This window comes from Sander lucioperca, chromosome 9, assembly GCF_008315115.2.
Source record: "Sander lucioperca isolate FBNREF2018 chromosome 9, SLUC_FBN_1.2, whole genome shotgun sequence".
Classification (NCBI taxonomy): domain Eukaryota; kingdom Metazoa; phylum Chordata; class Actinopteri; order Perciformes; family Percidae; genus Sander; species Sander lucioperca.
The window spans coordinates 14,442,383-14,464,277 of NC_050181.1; the positions used below are offsets into that span (position 1 = coordinate 14,442,383).

Here is a 21,895-nt window from a genome sequence, read left to right on the forward strand (position 1 = left end):
ACCTTAAGGAACAGTGTGAAATACCCTATATACTCATTCTATCACCCCTTTAACCTGATCTCAGTCCAATTAAGGTGTATGCATGCACGAATACTCTGGTTACTAAAGGAGTTCTCCTGGTCTGTTAACCTGGTTATTAGAACTCCGATTTTAACGGGTAAGGTGTAAACATGGCGTTTGAACCGGGGTATTGCCTTAACCCGAATATAATCGTTTTTTTAAACTGCGTGTAAACCACTGATTGATGTAATAAGACAATTACTAAGTTCAGAAACCCCCAATAGAGAGTAATAAGAGGGAGCTTATGATTGATTGATGACCGGCAGGTCAAGAGGTCACGAGCTGTCAAAAATGTGATTTACATCTGCCAGATGTTTCTGACGTGATTCTTCTGGAACTTTCCAGAAAGAGGGCGTGCCTCAGACCGGATATTACCAGGGAGGAGACCGGAAGATGCGTATTAATGCGTAAAGACAGGAAATTGCGTTTTTTAAATGAACCAATGGGCGATATACAGGAAGATGCGTTTTTGAATGAGCCAGTGAGAGAAGAGGGGTGGATCAATAAGTAGTTTCGTTCAAGCATAAAAAGGGTGTCTTTTCTGGTTGAAACATAAGAAAGACGACCTTTCATTCTACTCATCATGAATGTAAACTTGAATAGCGCTGCTTCAGAGATGGCTGATGAAGAAGCTGCCTCTCCATTGAGTCCGTACCAAGGAGGTGCCTCCAGCAGGTGGTCTTCTTCGCTGATCTGCGAGACTCCGATAACGATATTCCAAGATGCTCTTACCGCACCCGGAGCTCCAAAGAAATGCATGTTGTATCTGTGTCGTAGCCAGTTGCCCCCGACTGAATCTCTGCACAAGGAATGGTCTCTACAACCGAGTGGCATGTGTTGTGGCTAGGGTTATGTCTTCAAGTACGAAGAAGGTTAACTCTGCTTTTATCAGCTGAAGGAAGGGGAGAAATTGTCTCCTTCAACCGTCATGGTGAAAATGACCTTTGATGACTGGGGTGTGATGAAGACGTTGCTACAATTTGGTACTTCTCAGAGTAACGCCAATAAAGAAAATGAGGGTGTGAGTGGAGTGACCCAAGATAAAGAGACTCAAACGGTTATGGTAGAATGTAAGAAGGAGGAGACGGATGTAGACATTTGTAGCAATGATGAAGAGAATCCCGAGACGCAGCCTCCTAGATCTGCCAATTACCCCAGCGATAGCGACTTGGCTAAGATGAACATCATCTTTGGATCAACATGGCCATCTGTTACCACAACCTCAGGCTGTTGGTGGTTCCAGGCTCTCCTGCTATCCAGGGATTCAGAAGTAAAGAGAGCCTGTGACCTGTTTGTTTTGCAAAGATTTAATCCAGAGTGCGGTTTATTCTGAACCGTGCTAGTCTTACCAGTGCTGGAATGGGCGGACCGGATGACGGAGATGGGGGATAGGGTCACCAGTCTCTTCCTTAGCAGCTGTGGATGGAAACGTACCCTGGTTGTGAAAAAAAACTCTAAACTTTTGAACTTTTGTTTTTACCATGCCTCCTTTCCGGAACTTTCCCAACCCCACTTCCTTTCCAGAATTTTCCTAACCACACCTCCTTCCAGAACATTCCTGACCACACCCCCTTACAATATTATAAAGACTGAAGCAGGGTGAAGCAGACGGCAACAGAACTTGGCAAGATGTTCAGCGGTTGAACAGAAGAAAATCACAACGATGTTCAGCTCAACAACAAAGAGACCCCTTACCCCATGGATGAGACCCCTTACCCTGCGGGTCCTCTTCGCCTCCTCAGAGGCGGACAGTCAAAACCTGGTATGCCCGCCTCCCTCTCCCGAGACAGCAACTCAGGACTACACGGATGTGCGTGACTCTAATGAGGACGTGGCGACTCAGGACTACACTAATGAGACCAGGACAACCGCTACACCTCCGGATGAGGAAAGGAGGAGGAGGAGGAAGAAGAAGAAAACCCTGGTTCTTCAGAAGATGAAATGGAATCGGAAATCCCAGATGAACAGGGTAAGGAAGGCGATCAGGAGGAGAGTCCAGAAAGTCCTCCAAACGCTCAGGAGGAGAGCTCTCCTCCTGGTCAGGAGGATGAGGTAGACGGTTGGGGCTCTTCTCTCATCATCGACACCATCAAATCAGCGGTTTTTCATCTTCTCAATCTAATTATTCATGACGACAGACGCTCTGAGTACTATGGCTGTAAGGTTGCTCATCCTAGCCAGCGGCAGCACGCAGGTCTGGAAGTACTTGAGGACGACTTTTACGAGCGCCGCTTTTACCACCTGATGAAAAGACTCATCACACCTCGCTTTATTCCCGCTATTCAGAGTCTGTTACTCGCCCGCAACATCAAAACAGAGGATTTCAGAGTCTGTGTAGTCGCCGAGACGCTACTCCACGAACTGAAATTAGCAAAGAAAATCTTTGACCCATCACGGACATGTATGATAATTTGATTGGGCAAGATTCTGTGAAAATCTTTCAACTGAGAAAAAAAAAAAAAAAAATCTACTTTTTAATAGTAGACATTTTCATATATATAACAAATTTGTATACTTGAAGATATATGTAACCTGTTTAAGAATTGTATTTTCCTTTTGAACAGAAAAACAATGTTTTTTAAATGAGTGATTTCTACTTTTTAATATATGTAATCCTGTATATAACCTGTTTAAGAATTGTATTTGCCATCTTTTGAACAGAAAAACAATGTGTTAAATGAGTGATATCTGCTTTTTAATATATGTAACCTGTTTTAAGAATTGTATTTACCATCTTTTGAAAATAAAGAATAATAAAAAATAAAATGAATAAAGAGTCATTCTTGCGTACGTCTTAGAAAACATTAGCAGTTTCAGAGGAAAGGATGTCAGAGAAACGGGTGATGGAAAACATCTATTACAATCCACAGCATCCCAGTAGCTTTGGCGGCGTTCAACGTCTCCGGCAGGGTGTACAGGATGAAACGGAGGTGGAGGAGGTCACATCGGAGAACACCGATCAGGTGTTTCACAACCTGTACAGCACCTTTGCCTCTCGTCACAGGAATAAAATAAAGATGTTGTTTAAGAAAGGGGATTTGGTACAACTATCCAAGGTGAGAGGTGTGTTTGATAAAAAATACAAACAGAGTTTTATGAAGTCTTTACAGTGGCGGATCGTTTCCCCGTACGCCTCCCGTATACAAATTAGAAGATTATGATGGCGAGTCTATCGAAGGTTCATTTTATGAAGCGGAGCTGCAAAAAGTAAAAATGGCCGCAAACAAAATGTTTCAAGTGGAGAAAATCTTAAAACGTTGCACCGTCAAGTGCGAGAAACAGGCTTTTGTGCAATGGAAAAACTGGCCAGAGAAGTTCAACAGTTGGGTTAAATTGGCGGATGTGGTCAGTATATAAAAAGGTGGGGTACAAAGGACACGCCGTCACTTGATTTCAATAGAGAATCATGGAACACACAGCCGCAGAGGGCTTTTACGTGACTCAGCCTTCCAACGCCAGTAAGGAAATATTTAAAAGTAATACTAGTAGTTGTTACACAATCGATCTGGCTAAGCCGATTGAACTGAGCGGCGAATGGGTAGTAGGTCTATGTGAAATCATATATCCTCGTACGTGGTATAATTTACCGGGAGATTCGTCCTATTTTGAACTGAACCGATGACTGACGAACCTCAACCGTTGGTGAAGGTGAAATTCAATCGTGGCGCATACTATAACCGTCCTAAAGATCTCCTGGAATATTTGGTCCCGGCGGCCAAAAAACATGATCCGTCCTTTGATGCGACTTTCAACGCTGCGACCAAATGCATCTAAAGGCGACGGTCTTTACAAAATCCGTACCTACCCCCCGCTGGCTTACATGTTGGGCTTAAAAGCCGGCGAATGGTGGACGTATATAACCTCTTTGTATACACCGACATTATTCAGTATCAAGCGGTCAGCGACAGCTACTCACCGCTGCTTTGTGTGGTGAATGTGAAAGGTGATTTTGGAGACGTGACTAGCATCAGGTACAATACGGTACATTATATACCTGTGTCAAAAAATTACATCAAAAACATACGCATTGAAATTAAAACCGATCGCAACAGGAACGTTGATTTTGTGTTTGGAAAGACAATTGTGAAATTACACTTTAAACCAGTCCAACGTTCATCGTAAGGACCCGGTAAGATGCTACATATCAAAGAAGATCCTCGGCGCTTTGTAGCGTACTATGAAGGGCAAGTAGGCGGGGCTTTACCCGGTTTTTACGGAGCCCCGGTCATTTACGGGCGAGGCTTAGGCTCTATCTTTTCGAAGTTGTTTCGGTTCGTATCGCCTCTGCTGAAAAAAGGTTTTGCTGTGGCAAAACCGCATCTTAAAACAGCCGCTACAAACATAGCGTCCGATGCCGTGAAAGGATTTATGGGAAAACTGACTGAGAATAAGAATCAAGAAGGTTCAGGAGGTATTTTGGTCCTGTCCTGTAGAGCAAGGAAACGACCTCCGGGCGAGCGTGTTGTTTCCTCTGCATTTAAAAAACGTGCAACGCTCAAGAAGAGCAAATCACTCAGGAGAGGCACGCCTAAGAGAAGGAAGTCGGCGCAGAGCTCTGACATATTTTAATGCACCACACACAACGGCTCTATTACATCAGAAATCAGCCGAGTGCACCCTGGCTGAACTGGATCTCTTTTCAGCTCCCATGACACAACTATCTGTAGAGGACAAAAAATATCAAGAATACCAGCCCCTCTCTGCACTGCGACAACTCGCCCATCAAATTCTTTATACCCGGAGACGGTGAAAAGTATTTGGACTTGAACGACACGTTGTTACTAGTCAATTATCCTCTCAATACAATTTTTAGCCAATGCAACGTTATTCTGGGGGACAGATTGATTTCACAATCCACAGTGACATATTTTTCTGTGAGCGCCTGTTGTTAAACTCTGTTGATTTGAGGATTAAATTTATTCGTAACAGCGACGTGTTTTGCCTTATGGGGGCTCGTGACTCGGAGTTCACCCTGAAGATATTATCGGCTTCCCTGTTTGTTAAAAAGGTCACCGTTTCCCCTGCTGTACGCCTGGGTCATGCCGCGGCCCTGATGAAAGGAAATGCCCTCTGTCCGCTCTCGTGCGTCAGTGTGAAAACGTACTCTATCCCTGAAAATTCGAGGATCTGCAACCAGGAGAACCTCTTTCTGGGTGCTATGCCCCGCTATTTAGCTTTAGCCATGGTGCACCATGACGGTTTTGTAGGACGCAGGGACCTTTCACCCTTTAATTTTAAACATAATGATGTAGAATATTTGGCCTTGTGCCAGGACGGCAGACAGGTTCCTGCTAAAGCCTTTCAGCCCCGTTTCAATAGCGGAAATTCAGTCAGAGAATTTTACAATATGTTTACGGCCATGGGTCGCCATCTTAAAGACCTACCTCTTAGCATCAACCGCCGTGAATTTAACGAAGGTTATTCTCTGTTTGTGTTCAATCTTGGGGCGACCGAAGACAGCGACGCCCTGTCTCCAATTTCCAACGGAAATTTGCGCTTGGAGATGAGATTTAGGGTACCGCTGCCTTACACTACAACGCTCATAGTATACGCATGCTACGATTCCATTCTGGAGATCAACGCTAAAAGACAGGTGCTGGTGAATTATTATTGAAAGGATGGATAATCACCAGCTAGAATGGCTGATGCATCATCTTACGGGTAATTTATTCCACGGAGTGTGGGCTTCTGATCAACTAGCATCGCTGGGTCAAACCTTCCGTCTACCAGCCTACTTTATCGTCAACACTCATCCATCCCACATGCCCGGCCAACACTGGCTGGCGTTAACGCTGGAAGAGGACGGCGGAGCGACTTTTTTCGACTTGTACGGATTCCCCCCTGATTTTGCGCATTACCCCTCGAGTAGTTTGCAGTTTCTGGAAAACCGTTCAAAGAAGATAGAGTACCACAGCAGTCAGCTCCAGCACACTTACTCTGTCGTATGCGGTTAACATTGTGTTTTTTATCTCTGCCATCGAGCCTGCGGCTTATCATATAATCAAATGTTGACTCTGTATCATGAAGATGTCTATAAAAATGACCGGATGGTATCTAATTTTGTCAATAAATATCAAAGGTGCGTCGGTCGTAACCGCTCAGAATCTTTTCGCCATGGTTCATGCTCTCTAGACGTGTTTAGAGATTGTTACCACTTGTAAGAAACAATAAGAAAGACTCTGTAACCATAAACTTGTGATTAATAAAACATTTTATTGAAAATGACAGTGTACGGTAACGTTAATCCAAAGTTGACCATCGCGGGGATAATAGGTATGCTTTTTTTCTTTTTTCCCGCGGTGATTTTTCTTCAAAATCATCTCCCTCCATTTTGAGCTGACTGTACTGTGCCCGTGCTTGGGGATTTTTAAACATGGATACAGGAATGTTTAATCCGTCCAGCGTATTTAAGAAACTAGTCCAACCTTTTGGTGTTGTTTGGGTTCTTCTTTTATTGGTCAGTGAGAGGGTTTTTATTAAGTCAAGCATATGAGACCCTTTAACAACAACACCCTTAGAAACAAATTCACCTCTCGGCATCCATCCCTCGTCACTTGCGGCTAATTTCTGCATAATGTAGAGAGCATTTTTACGGTCACGTGGGGGTAGGTTTTTTAACACCTCGCTCGCTGTTTCATCCAAAATGGTACGGTGGTCAGCAACTGCTACTGCATCTACTGCTGCTGATGCTGGTGCTGATGCTGCAGCTGCAGGTGCTGCAGAGTGTTCATCTTCTGTAGCATCCTGTCGCAGGCTGAGAGTAACGTTATGCACATCTTTCTTACTTTGTTTAAGCAAAGTGAGATATCGTAGCAGTAGAGCTTCGTATCTTTTAGCTTTTTCATATGAATTTAATCCAGGATCATTTAGCACCGAGCTCATGCTCTCATTCAAATCATCTTCAGCCGTCTGTCTGATGGTCGGCTCCAGTCTAGTCATTCTGCTCAACTGCTGGGGTGAAATCAAATACATTTTCTTGGCTCAGAGCCATCTTTTATTTTTTGTTCCGCTCTTATGTTTTTGGAAGCTGACCTCCTAAGAGGTTGCCCAGAATAGGAATGTCAGCCGAGAGTAACGGTAAGATAAAGCCCCCCGTCTGTTTTTTCAGAGCCTGATGTTTACGCTTTAAACTGTTTTTTTTATCGGCCAGCAGCCTGATAATCTTCTTTTGACGTTTCAGTTGTTTGTATTGAGAAGGCGATACAGGCAGATTCCCTTTTAACAGGTTTAAAGGTACCTCACACAAGGCTTGGAGAAAGTCGGGCGAGCAGTGTTTCAAAATGTCTTTACGTTTTGAAGGCGTCGCATGATAAAGGGCTTAACATAACGATGTCCTACTTTGTTTTTGCTATGTAAATCATCGTTTGCTGGTGGGGCAGTAATCCTGTACTCACTCTGTAACGTTGTGGGCATGAAGGCGTGAGGTCCAGGATTATATAGTCGTGTTGCTCTTTTGTAGCATCTTCAAAACTTTCCAGGAAAAACTGTTTTTGTGAGGGAAAAAATTCAGACAGTGTTTTGAGGCACAATATCCATCACACGCTCACATTTCTCCAGTACAGATTTCAGAAAATACGTCTTGCCATATCCACTGGGGCCAATTATCAAACATGAAAATGGCACCTTTAACCTCGGATCAAAATCAATCTGTTCCATCATGTGGACCTAGTAGCCAAAAGACAGAGTTGTACCGTCAGGAAATAGCCGCCGTTTGTCGTACACCACCCTAAACTTTTTCTGGAGTGTCGAGTTTTTCAACAGAAACCTTTTTTTTATCGCGTTTAATAACATGTTGAGGAGTCTCAAGGGCCATTTCTCTAGCTCCCTCGAGGTAGCCCTCCACCAGCTCTGACACACTATCAAAGTTGATTTGTTCGCAACATTCTCGAGTTTGAGTAATACCTTTCACCCTAATCACTACTTTTTTCTGATTTTTGGTTTGGTACGCGTAGCTTTTTGGCGCGGCTGCTACATATTCTTGTATAGTGTCTCCGTTCAACTCATCCGTAAGCTTGCCGAGGAAATTACCCAGCTCCAGAGGTGCCTCGCCCTCTTTCGTCACATATATCATACTGTCTGTATCTGTATAGAGAACGTTCTGTTGCAACTTTTCTAAATAACTGTACCGTTTTAGACGCCCATAAGCTGTAGTAAACGCAAATAATTTGTATATTTCACTTAAGTCAGCCATGCTGCTTGCGTCCCCAGCAATTTGTTTGTTTGCCGTTTTTTTCTTTGGCTAATACTTATTAGTCTCCTTATGCGTTCCGGAGCGAAGGTTCATAACTCGTTCATAACTAGTTTTTGCTGCCTAGCATATTTTCCTCTTTAGATGTAGGATAAACAAAGTACTAAATTACTTTTGGGGGTAGGAATAAGCGAGCTTAGCTTAAGCAAGCTGTTGCCATATCACCGGAACCGGAAGCACCACCTCCAAAATAATCAATTCTCGTTTTTCCAGTATGTACATACATTCCAAAAAACAAAAATCTATCTATTGACGCAAACAGATGATTTTCATTCCTTCTTGTTTACCTAAAAAACTAGTATGTTATAAAATAAAGTTTCTAGTTTCTGTATTGGTGTTTGATGCTAGTGTTTTTACTTTCAGTATGTTCTGAGTGCCAGTGTGTGTTGTCTAAATGAAGATTGTTTATAGTGTTTGGCTGCACTGGTGTTTAAATCCATTCATATATTTTCTTGTTCTTGTTTAATAAGCGGTGCTTTGCATTTGTAATTGGATAGATATACCCTACAATTTTCCTTATGAAAGTGAGAGAAGAATTGCTACATTTACAGCTTAACAAGGTTAACACAGGGCTAACAAATAAAACCAAACTGTGTATATAGTGAGATAAAAGGCTATAGTGGGACATGTGGCTTTTAACCCTCAATGATTTTTAGCTTGAGTGGTTCTGGTTGTGTTTGGAAATTATTTTCCTACGGGCATTTAATCTAATGACATATCCAATCTAAAGATAACTACTAAGCGAGAACGTATGTGGACATAAATGTATAGCTGTTGACATACCACTGGTGTCTGTGTGTGTGTGTGTGTGTGTGTGTGTGTGTGTGTGTGTGTGTGTGTGTGTGTGTGTGTGTGTCTATTGTTCAGCAGAGCAGAGGTTGACCTAGAGGCCCCTTGCTATGGCTCGCGTTTTCATGCAGCATATATGATATGTTACTATTTCTAAAAGCTCATACAAGATAATAAGATAAAGCTGGTAAAAACGTAGTTGTTACGCATTAATGTCGAGTTGTACATAGCATAAAGGTGTTTAGGTAAAGACTGACCTGTGGTAGCATGTCACAGAAGGGAAAGTTGCCTGTTGCATTGTGCATTCCATCAACAACTGGTTGGTAATTTTATTGAATGTCAGTCAACTTAAGCTACCCAGGTCTGAATTATTAATCACTAAAACTAGAATCTGGAGTTTGTCTCATAACTATTTGGACATTTCTCAAGTTACATTAATGTCAAGTTGTACAAAGCATAACGGTGTTTAGGTAAACTAACTAATGTTGCATGATTATTTATTTGTTTCTTGTATTAAGTACTTAAGACTAAAAAATGGGACAAGGAAACAGAAAAACAGAAAATAAAACAACTGTGTGTGTGTGTGTGTGTGTGTGTGTGTGTGTGTGTGTAAGCGCTGCAGAGCAGAGGTCGACATTTGACCTTAGCTGACTACTGCATGCTAGAGGCCCTTGCTCTGTCAAAGGGAGAAACTAGTCTACTCCAAGAGAGATCTTCCAACATTGATAGATGTTGTAGATAGAAAAAAGACAGAATATTGTATAACAATAATAGAAATACAAAGTCGAACAATAGCACATTTGGATATACAAATTCATAAATAAAATAGCAGTTCGCTTGGAGGGACAAGCTTCCTATATCTTTTTCTTTTTTAACTATCTCTTATAGTCTTCTTAAATCCTCTCTTTTCTAGTAAATAACAAGAACCTTGTTTGAGTCAGAGTTTTGATGTAATCATAGTTGCCGTTCCAACACCCTTCAGGGTCTTTTCAGTGATACTGTTACAGGATAAAAAATTGTGGTCTTAAATTCTTAGTTTCTGCTCTTACATGATATATAATTTGTCGGTCATTCAAATACATACATACATAGTTGTCAGTTGCATATTGCGTTGTATAATTACTTATTATAAATAATTGAGCTCAGGTTGAAATGCAGATAACATGAGACCAGAGTAAAATGCAAGGTAGTACTACTTACTTTTAATGTTGGTGTTTTACAAAGAAACAAATTTGGGACGGGGTGCAAAGTTGCATCTCATCTTACATTTTTTTCTTTTCTTTTTTAACACTGATCACATAAGGTTTAAAAATGTTTGTATATTTAATATAATTAGCTAAACTATTTGTTGCTATGTTATCTTTTTTAAATTGGCATCTTTCACCACATTAAACACAAACAATCTTTTAAGCGAATGTGGTTATGTTAGTTACATTAAAATGATACAAAATCAGTTTTGTATTCACAAATTCAAATTCATGTTGAACATACCATATCTTGTCTGTGAGACTTACATTTTGGTGATGTGTTAATTCTGAATTGGGAAATTATGACGCAATGTTGCTAAAACATAAATGCATCTGGTGAAGTCATATAACTTCAAGGTAGTACTACTTACTTTTAATGTTGGCGTTTTACAAAGAAACAAGTTTGGTTCAGGGTGCAAAGTTGAATCTTATCTTACGTTTTTTACAACTATTATAAGCATTGTGTACATCAAGGAAAATAAAATAATTTTAACAGCTGTATTACAGTTTCTCAATTGTTTACACACATTTTCTGAAAGCATGCCTCATATTCTCAGAACTCTACACACAAATCAAAAAACACACACACACAATGGGCAAAACCCCTCAATTCTCCTGCAAAATTAAACTTTACATTCTAAACAATGTTATTTCTTCTCAAAATAGTATTTTGTTTTCAAATGACACACACAAACCATCATATGAACAGACATTTATAAGAACCAGTTGAACACTGATGTGCTCAATGTAAAACACTGAAAACACTTCTCCATTCATCATAATGACTTAGGCCTTTTTTTGGTTCAGTGTTACACTTACTACAGACAGTACATGAGTGTGTTGTAAATATTTGAAAATATTGTTCTTATACTCAAAACACAAATACACGGTAACAAATATATTTTATTTTTCCCACAAAAACAATGTACACCGTGTACATCCCATTCCAAACCAACACAAAGTTGCACATACAGTGGTCTACATACAAAACAACAGAAGAATTTACTGTATACAGTTACATAAAATAATACCGTAATAAAAAAAATTAAAAAAAACCTATGCTGCATCCTCTCTTCTGTTTCGGTCTGGCCACAGCACCTCATCCACATCACAAGCAATGTTTTCCCTGGCCAAGCAGCGGGGGAAATATCGCCTAGCATGGCGATTCCAGCCATGAAAAGCATCAGCTGCTATATCTCCACATGCGTCTTCCATAGCTTGGAGAATAGGTACACGCGTTTGTGGATTTCTGTCATACACTTTCCATCTCCAGGCAGAATAGGATTGAGGAATGGAGAATATGGAGGGAGATAAACAACTAAAAAGCGTGGGTGGGCAGTGAACCAGTTATGAAACAGAGCAGCCCTGTGGAAACTTACGTTGTCCCAAATGACAAGATACCTGAGCTTCTCTGGGCCATCTACCTGATCTGGTGGAATGAGTGTGTTGTGTAGGGTGTCCAGGAATGTGATCAGATGGGCAGTGTTGTAGGGGCCAAGGGTAGCATGGTGTTGTTGTGATGTTCCCTCCGCGCTGGCCAGGGACTTCAACAATGGCACGCTGGCCGATGATATTCCTTCCCCTCTTTCGTCTTTTTGTGAGGTTGAATCCAACCTCATCAATGAAGATGAACTGGTGCTCCACTGCAGCCACCTCTAGCTCGAGGACTCTCTGAAACACACAACAAGATCAGAAATAGACATGAGTGGTCACTATTGTGGAGCACAATCATTATGATTACAATACTGAAATATGTATAATTTATACAGTGTTGAGAGTATGCATCAATTGTGGAATTGTATAGGACTCACTTGCACATAGTTATGTCGCAATTCTTTGACTCTTTCTGAATTGCGTTCAAATGGCACCCTGTAGACCTGCTTCATCCTCAGATTATTTCTGCGCAAGACACGGTCCAGTGTTGATAAGCTTACCCTATCAATGTTTTAAAACATCTCATTGTTTTCTAGTATTTTTCTTTGTATTTGCCGTAATGTTATGGCGTTATTTTCTAGGACCATGTTGATTATTTCAGTTTCCTGTTCAGGAGACAGAAGACGTTCCCGACCACCTTGTGTTGGTAATCTTTCAGTTCTGCCAAACAAATAGTAAAATACTGTAAATACAAAGTAGGAATACATTTCCCAAATACTTGAAACATACTTTATTTTTACAGTCCTACAGAACAGTCCACAGGCAATACTGTACTACTGTACTCACTGAGTACTGTATTGATATGTAGTACTGCAATTTTCTAGTGAGAGTATTTTTTACCTATTCTCATTTCGGAAAGTCCGGATGATGGATGCTACAGTGTACCTGCTCAAATTTGGCTGTACTCTTTGCCCAGCTTCCCTCATTGTTAGACCATGGTTCTTATGGCCCAGAGACCAACTCTTAGTCCCAGAAATGCCTGTTACTAACCTAGCTCTGGGGAGTTTTCTCCCCGGAGTCCCTTTGCTTCTTCTTCACCCAGAACATCGCCTTGGAATTGGGTGGCACCTACACCGGGGTCCTGGGTGCAGCTGACGCTATGGACTTACTACACCCTGCTACGCTCTGCGTTTCCCCGCAGTGTCCGACTGCGTCCTGCCGCGTCCAACCGCGTCCACCCAGGCTGCTGTGCCACACTACACCCCGTAACGCCCTGCTGTGCCCTACTATGACATGAACTACTATGACTACCATTGTGATCACTGCTTCACTATCTTTATTATGACTATTATTGCCACCATTCACCACTCCCCCAACTGGTGCCGTCAGACACCGCCTACCAAGAGTCTGGGTCTGTCCGAGGTTTCTTCCTAACAAAAAAGGGAGTTTTTCCTTGCCACTGTCGCAATAGCTACTGCTAATGCTTGCTCTTGAGGCAACCACTGTAATAGTTGGGGCTTCGTAAAGTACAGAGTTTGGTCTAGACCTACTCTATCTGTAAAGTGTCTCGAGATATCTCTTGTTATGATTTGATACTATAAATAAAATTGAATTGAATTGAATTGAATGGTTGACCACATGATCAACCAAAGTGGCTCGGATCTCATCAGAGATTATGGTCCTTGGCCTTCCCCTTCCTCGTCCTCGTCCTCGTCCTCCTATTACTCTTACTCTTACTCTTACTCTTACTCTTACTCTTACTCTTACTCCTCTGGCTCTGCCTCTGTTTCCAATGTTGGCAGCCATTGCTCCAAAACAGAAGAGCTCACCTGTTGCCCTTTTATGCTAAAGCTCTGATTGCTAATTGTACAAATGTGTGATGGGTGTTTGCCCATGTGATGAGTCAGTGTTCATATTTGAATGTTAGTGTGTTTCTTGTGAAAACAAGAGATTTTCTGCATTAAAAGTGTGCCAAATGCAGAGAAATTGTGTGTAGTGTTTTGAAAAAAGTGTGTTTTAGAACTGCAATTTGAGTGTAAAGCAGGAATTGTGCTTTTAGTTTAGCAGAATTGGTTAAGGGGGTTGGTGCATGAGTTACATGTTGTGCTCATTGTGTCTCAAGTACCAGTAATTGTGTGTAAACAATTGAGAAAAACTGTAATACAATAAATGTCACAAGGACATATTTTTTAACGTTTGTATATTTAATATAATTAGCTTAACTACTTGCTGCTACGTTATCTTTTTTTAAATTGACATCTTTCACCACATTAAACACAACCAATCTTTTAAGTCAATGTTAGGGATGAGCGAGTACAGCATTATCTGTATCTGTTAACCATATGAATTATCTGTATCTGTATCTGTACTCGGACTGGGCGGGGCCTAACCCGGAAGTGGGCGGGATTTAACCCGGAAGTGGGTCGGGTTGTCTTGAAATGGGTGGGGCTTTAACCGGTATGTTATTTTAAGCATGCAATTGATATGGGTTGATCAGAAATTGTTATATTTATTGCTGATTAGAAAACTATTTACATGACAGCATCAGCCTTGAGCTTCAGATCAATGGTTTTGATCACAATAACAAACAAACTATATACAGAACAAGTTTTACAACAATGAATACAACACATGCGGTTGTAATTATGAAGTAAAATGTAATGAACAAGAGTTTTCATACTCAACATAACTTTCTTTTGTTAACTTTTAATTTTTTTATGATCAGTGTGATTTTTTTTTTTTTTTTAATTTCCACACCAGGTATGTGTGTGTGTGTGAGTGTGTGTGAGTGAGTAAGAGAGAGACAGAGAGAGAGAGAGAGAGAGAGAGAGAGAGAGAGAGAGAGAGAGAAAGAGAGAGAGGGGGGCGGGGGGGACTGTGTTCTACGGATCAAATAGTCCGACGCTGTTTTTCAGATCTGTTTAGAGCCAGCTGATGGTTTAAAAAAGAAAAAAAATCTTCGACAGGCAGAGACGCAACACGAGTCACATTCACCACGTCTGAACAAACCCCACGTTTACCAGAACTCTACTGGTTAATAAGTAAGTACTACAAACCGAAGTAAAAAACAAACCTGAAGCTGAAGAAACCCTCAACGTTAACGGAACAGATCCGCGAACCTGAGTGACTGAGGGAGAGAGAGAGAGAGAGAGAGAGAGAGAGAGAGAGAGAGAGAGAGAGAGAGTTGTTCTGTGTGAGTGAGCAGAGCGGGACACAGCAACACAATAAATCTGTATGTGTGTAGGGGAGGGGCGCTGTGACGACTAGCCTATCACAGAAGCAGACACAGTCAACTATCCAATGAGGATTTTTATTCAATCCGAGCACAGATATTGACTCGTATTACTCGTATGATACTCGTACTCGGCAAAAGTGCTTTATCTGTACCGGATACTCATTTCAGCCGAGTATCCGGCTCAACTCTAGTCAATGTCAATGTTTGTCATTGTGAATTGTCAATGTCAATCACTACAAATCTGTTTTGCTAGTTACATTTAAATGATACAAAATAAGTTTTGTATTCACAAGTTAAAATTCATATGCATGTGTGGGCGAACATTAGTGGTTCACATGCACAAGCGGCAACATGACAACATGTACTGACAACATGAACTGTGTTTGTTTGTGTGTGTTGCATGTGTGTGTGTGTGTGTGTGTGTGTGTGTGTGTGTGTGTATGTGTGTGTGTGTATGTGTGTGTGTGTGTCTGTGTGTGTTTAATGTGTGTGTGTTTCATGTGTATAATGGTACACAAGCACAGGAAAGTTGTAGGAGTGTGTTATGGATGAATATTATACTCTTTCCCATTAATTTCCTATGGTGGTCATTTTGACCGTAAACAAAAAAAAGTGTAGAAGTAGTCACAATGAATGTTATGTGTTCAAATGCCATTTGTGATTTTGTGTGATCTGATGAAAAATACCATATGTATGGTACAGGGAATGTTGATCTTTTTTTTTTTTTTTGACTTCTCACTGGTTAGCTCATTTGAACTGAAAACGCAATTTCCGGTAGAGTGTTCGGGCATGGGAAAAATAGGTGTGGTGGGAAAAGGGGAGTGAACACAGATCCCCGGGCCAGAACGAAGCAGGCACAGTCAGATGAGTACGGAGCAGCGGAGGACGCAGGAGGGCAGAGGATAGTGTGAGCCAGACATACGAACCAGAGCTAAGCATGCACAGACATACGATCAACATTTTTTACAAAATGTAACACCTGTGTGTGTGTGTGTGTGTGTGTGTGTGTGTGTGTGTGTGTGTGTGTGTGTGTGTGTGTGTGTGTGTGTGTGGAGATGCATTGACCTTTGGGGCTTAGGCCCATTCACGCTTATTAGAGCTACTTCCTTAGCCTGTTGTAAGAGGAGCTCTTGCATTTTTGAACATTCCTTTTTTACAACCCAGTCTTACCCACTCTCTGGGCTCACAGTTATATGTTTAACTGCTTCAAATAGTGCAAAGATACTTAATTCTTGCTCATTGGTTCATCTGTTTCCTGTCTTGATGCATTAATATGCATCTTCTGGTCTCCTCCCTGGTAATAACCGGTCTGAGGCACGCCCTCTTTCTGGAAAGTTCCGGAAGAATCGCGTCAGAAACATCTGGCAGATGTAAATCACATTTTTGACAGCTCGTGACCTCTTGACCTGCCGGTCATCAATCAATCTGCATTCCAAGTTGGCATAAGCTCCCTCTTATTACTCTCTCCCAATGCATTAATAACTGGCTTGACTTTCAGTTGTTTAGTGGTTGGTAATGGTTAGTAGAGTTATGACCAATGTGTGAGAAGTTTCATATCCATGTGACTGTTTAGCAATATAATCAATAGGCTGTGAAACAATGCAGCAAGTACAGCTTGATGGTATCACTGTATAATTTCTTGTTTTTTCTGTCCCTCTCAACTTTTCTTCAAAGGAATGGCAATATCTAAGAATGGCTTGACCATCTTTTCCCTTCTAGTGACACTTACTATTTTGGAAACAGGGAACTTCATTGAATGTTCAAGTCTGGTTTTACCGGTAGGTCGACTATACTAAATTATGGGATCAGAGGTTTTGATAATGACACAAAGCAATTATTTGAACCTGATATCTGTTGTCTCAGGTACACTATGGAGAAGAACACTTTCTACCTCACACCAGGGAGAAAAGGAGTGGTTAGTCCAATTAATAAATATGATATGAATATTGAGAAATACACTTACCGTAGTCACTTTCTAACATATGATTAGATGAGAAGATTGATACCACTCTGATATATTTGTCACTATATACAAAGCTACAGCCAGGAGATTAGATTAGTTTAACACATAAAAATAGAATGAGAGCAGAATGGACATTGAACTGTTTGCCGTGGTCATTTGACTAGTTCAAAAGAAAATGGCGCCCAGCACTGTGCACTGACCATAGAATGAGTTAACCCACTAAATTGCCGCCGCTCTGACCATCTTGCTATGTTGATTTCTCACTGTGCCCAAGAAGTAGTCTAATTAGAAATCTATCAATGAGAGCTAGCTAGCCTCCTCCTAGACGTCTGAAATTCACAAAAATGCATTAAATTGAAATCAGACACAATTGTTAGCTTTATAAGACCTTGGGGTAGCTGTTATATAAGTGGCGTGACGAAATTCAAACTGTAACTAGAACGGCAAGCAGTTATCACGGGGCCCAAGCCACCCACGCCAGTCGCCCCCGACGCCCCGGGGAGCGTGCGAAAGCGGAACCCGAAGCCGGGCGGCGGGGAGGCAAACGTCGCTAAATATGGAGAGGCGCAAGCCGCGACATCCGCGGTACGTCGCTGTTGCAAACGTAGCGGTCAACAGTTCATCTCCATGCATATACAGACTACCTTTAACAATGATATACGGATGGGATTGGAGATGAAAAGTTCAACTGACATGTTACAGCGATCAACTTCGTGGGAAATTAAGAATCAATGCCACCTAATCAATCACACTATGACAGACTCTCCACTTAGCAGCAACTGCAATGTTTACTTGTAAATGAATGTAGCCTACTGGCAGTCTGGCACACGTGGGTGCTCAGTATTTTCATCAGTGCCTATGAATGGTGTTGATTTTGGATTGAAAAAGTGAGAGAAAAGAGTTGCATTTGTCCACTGGAGGTTGTAGAAACTTTGTCAAGTGGGTTAAGAAGTTTGTTTATTGTAAAAAACCAGGGGAGCACGCAACGGTAGGATGCAAACATCAGTAAATATTGAGAAGTGTGAGCTGCAAGGTCTGTGGTACATTTTCATTGCAAATATCCCATTAACATTGAGTAAAAGGGCCAAAACTCGTCTACGTTGATTATAGCGCCCCCTAATGGCCGATCTTCGCCAAATTTGGTACAGAGCCTTAGAGCGGCAAGCCCAACGAGCCCCACGAGTTTCGTGTTGATTGCATTTACTGTGGCAGAGATATTGCAATTGCAAATTTCCCATTTAAATGCTTTGAGTTATTGGCCAAAACAAATAAACATTGCTTTTGGCGCCCCCTAAAGGCTGATCTTCGCCAAATTTGGTACAGAGCATCGTAGTGGGATGTTGAACAAAGCTCTCAAGTTCTTTGCTGATAACATTTAATTTGAGATATGATATGATATGTGTGTGGTAGCTAGCTAGGAAAATTTGTTTGGTCGTCAAATGCGCATACTTTAACGTAGCAAAATTCCTTAAGTAACTTTTGGTCAGGCCCATCTGGAGATACTATCTACCAGGTTTCGTGCTGAGCCGTCGCACGGCCTAGGATGAGTTCGAAAAAGTTGTTTTTGCGCATTGCGCGATATTGCGGACAGAAATTTAAGCGGAAATGGGCGTGGCCTATATCATGTGATTCAGCTTGATTCAAGGAACACGTGGATGTATGGTTTTCTAATGTGCGATGTGTAATGTGGGAGTTAAAGGCAAAAAAACATTATAGCGCCACCTAGTGGTCCACATGTGTAATTTTTGGTAGGTGTGGTAACCCACTTTGACCCCTCAGTACCCCACTCTAGGGTTGGCCTCAGGAGTGGCCATAGATGGTACCCATCAATTTTGTAAAACTCAGATTAGCGGTTCATGAGATATAAACTTTTTGTACTTGTAGCGCCCCCTAGTGGCCAATTTTTGTAAAACGGTTGGGGGACCTTTAGAGGGTCATGCTAAACAAGAATCTAAAGTTTAGCATTGATGGCATTTATTTTGGCCGAGATATGCCAAAGTTGGTGTTTTCATAGTTAGCTACACAAATTTGTTTGTGCGTAATATGCGCAACTTTTATCCTATCAAAATTATTTTTATTAACTTTTTGTCCGGCCCATCTGGAGATGCTACCTGCCAAATTCCGTGCCGATCGGTCGCACGGTCAAGGAGGAGTTTGAAAAAGTAGGTTTTTGATAAATCGCGATTTTTCACGCATAAAAGTTTAGGCGGAAATGGGCATGGCCTATATCACGTGATTCAGTTGGATCCAGGGAACGCGTGGATGTATGGTTTTTGAATGTACGGTGTACGGTGTGGGAGTTATAGGGCCAAACGTGTTTTTTCTGCAATAGCGCCACCTAGTGGTGGAAGTGGGTCTATTTTTGCGCCTGAGGTCCTTGCGGAGTTCTGGACCATTCCTGAAAATGCCAACCCCCCACCATGTACGGTTTAGGCTGTAGTCGGAGTTTTAGGCGGAGAAGAATAATGACTATGATGATGATGATGATTAATCAGTAGAAAAACAATAGGTTTCTACAGCCCTGCTGTGCGAACAGCATAGCTTTGCTATTGCCCGTTCTTGCAGACTCCGGCTTGGACCCCTAAATATACTCTAGTTATGCCAAAAGTGTAGCTAACTAGCCGCAATCTGTACACATAGGTTTGAAGGGACTAGCTAGCAGCTAACGATACCCCTCATGTTCACAAAAATGCATTAAATTGAAATTGGACACAATTGTTAGCTTTATAAGACCTTGGGGTAGCTGTAATATAAGTGGCGTGACCAAATTCATACTGTAAATATACTCTAGTTATGCCGGCAGCTGGCCAAGCTCCGAGCCCCCAGTAGTCCAGTAACCGAGAAAGGGTGACTTTCACTGGGTATGGAGGTAGCCGCTTTCTCATCAGACTGTGTGGAGCTCCTAAAGTCCGACACGTCTTACCAAATTTGCAATTAGCCATCAATTTTCGTAAAACGGCCCATATTTGAGCTTTATATAGTTGATTTCTCGCAGAAGTGAATTTAATAACAAAATAGTAGACAAACAATGTATAACTTTGCAGTGTCTGAAATATGAGACCTGCTGTCTCGTCTCCAATGTGTTTGTATGTGGTTCGTTCAAACCAATCAGCGCGCAGCTCATCTAAATGTTCATGAGCATACCATATTTGGAAGAAAAGGCTCTTGTTACAAATAGGGCCATATTCACAGGTTAGTTAAGGGCCCATAAAATAGCATTCAGGCCATTTTCAGCCTAATCAATGTTACATACCCTATTAGGAGACCTTAAGGAACAGTATGAAATACCCTATATAATCATTCTATCACCTGGGTGACAAGCTCGCTGACCGCGCTCTCACTTACACACACCGGCCATTTAACAGGGGAGGGAGAGCAGCTACTGCAGGCCGTGGAGCTCTGTCAGTGCAGCGGCGTTTGGTAGTCCAGTACCCAGAAACGGTGACTTTGCGCAGGTATAGAGCACCGCGGGCTGCCGGCCGTGACGGAGCTCCATCTAGCTCACAGCAGGCCAGGGTCTGTGAAGGAGGACAGGCCGGGCGGTGAGGCAGCAACCCAGGCAGCAGCGGCCGCTGAATTCTGACACAGTCGGACAAAATTTGCAATTAGCCATCAATTTTCGTAAAACGGCCCATATTTGACATCTACATAGTTGATTTCTCACATAAAAAAGTCTCAGTAGTGAATTTAGTGATAAAATAGATGAACAATGTATACAATTTCTGAGATCTGCGCGACCTATTCAGAAGACTACCTGATCTCAGATCAGTGGTGTAGCCTATGTAAATGTTGGGGCATGACAAAGAGAGACCAGAGCCAAATAAGGTACAGCCACATAGTTGACGTCAACTACGAGCTTTTTGAGATTTGTCCGTTTTCAGAGGCAGTTTCAAATTGTGAGATTTGCAGAGGAAAGAGGCGTCAATGGGATTTTGAGGTTCTATGTATGTCCTGTTTAGGTAAAATCGGTTTTGCATTCTATCACCTCTTTAAGATCTAAACAAATGCTATACAACATGGTAGTTAGTGAGCTTTAGCGATGCTGGTAGGCAGATTTTTTTCACCTTTGGACGTTTCCAGTCTTTAATTTAAGCTAGACTAACTGATCCTGGATGTAGCTTCAAATGTAGTGTATAGACATAAGGTGTCAATATTCTTATCTAACTCAAAAAAATGAATAAGCCTTATTTCCCAAAATATCGACCTGCTGTATATAATGTATGCATGGTTGTCAAAATTCACATTGTTTTTTTATCCATCTATCTTTGCAGTGCCTACAGGCCAATGGGAATACATTATTGATGTTGTAGTGAATGTCTCTAATGTAGAAACATTTGAGCTGAGTCTTTCCTCGTTGAATGCTACTAGTCTTCCCATACAACTTGATAACAACATAGAGATCTCTGACATTAGCATTACAACAGGTGAGTAGCAATCTTGACCTTTGAACAACTTGATGACAAACATATTACCAGGTTTAATAGTAGGCTATATGAATATAAATCTTCTCTTCTGACAGTGTGTTCCTCAACTGGCACTGGCTTCCAGTGTAGATGTGAGGAGCATTTCACTTGGCCATACAGCATCTGTCTTGCATATGGAGCCTGTGATTCCATACCCAGTGCATTCTGTAAATGCACCAATGCCATTCCAGCTGATGGCCAGTTCTGCCAGCCAATATCAGGTAATCAAGTCATAACTTACAATAAATTCAGAGGCATTCATTTTGTGTCATTGCTAATTGACAGCATTGACCAGGTAGAAGCAGAGTTATAGCTTGAGTTAAAGGACAATTCTGGCGCAAAATGAACCTAGCGGTTAATAACGTGATGGCGCAGTGGATTTGACACATGCCTTTGGTGTGGGAGACCTGCGTTCAAATCCCACTGTGATACGTCAACCAATGTGTCCCTGAGCAAGACACTTAACCCCTAGTTGCTCCAGAGGCGTGCAACCTCTGACATATATAGCAATTGTAA

At 41.7% G+C, this 21,895-nt stretch overlaps 1 protein-coding gene and 1 long non-coding RNA gene across 2 annotated transcripts in view; one reads left to right on the forward strand and one right to left on the reverse strand.

Annotated features, from left to right (window-relative positions):
• Window positions 1–21,895, forward strand: part of LOC116049941 (uncharacterized threonine-rich GPI-anchored glycoprotein PJ4664.02-like) — a 243,525-nt gene that overhangs the window by 186,364 nt on the left and 35,266 nt on the right. The window lies entirely within an intron of this gene.
• On the reverse strand, window positions 11,278–11,623 carry LOC116049949. The gene is made up of 2 exons (XR_004104952.1): window positions 11,578–11,623; window positions 11,278–11,540 (listed from the first exon to the last, which is right to left on the reverse strand). It is a non-coding gene; the product is annotated as an uncharacterized LOC116049949 (long non-coding RNA).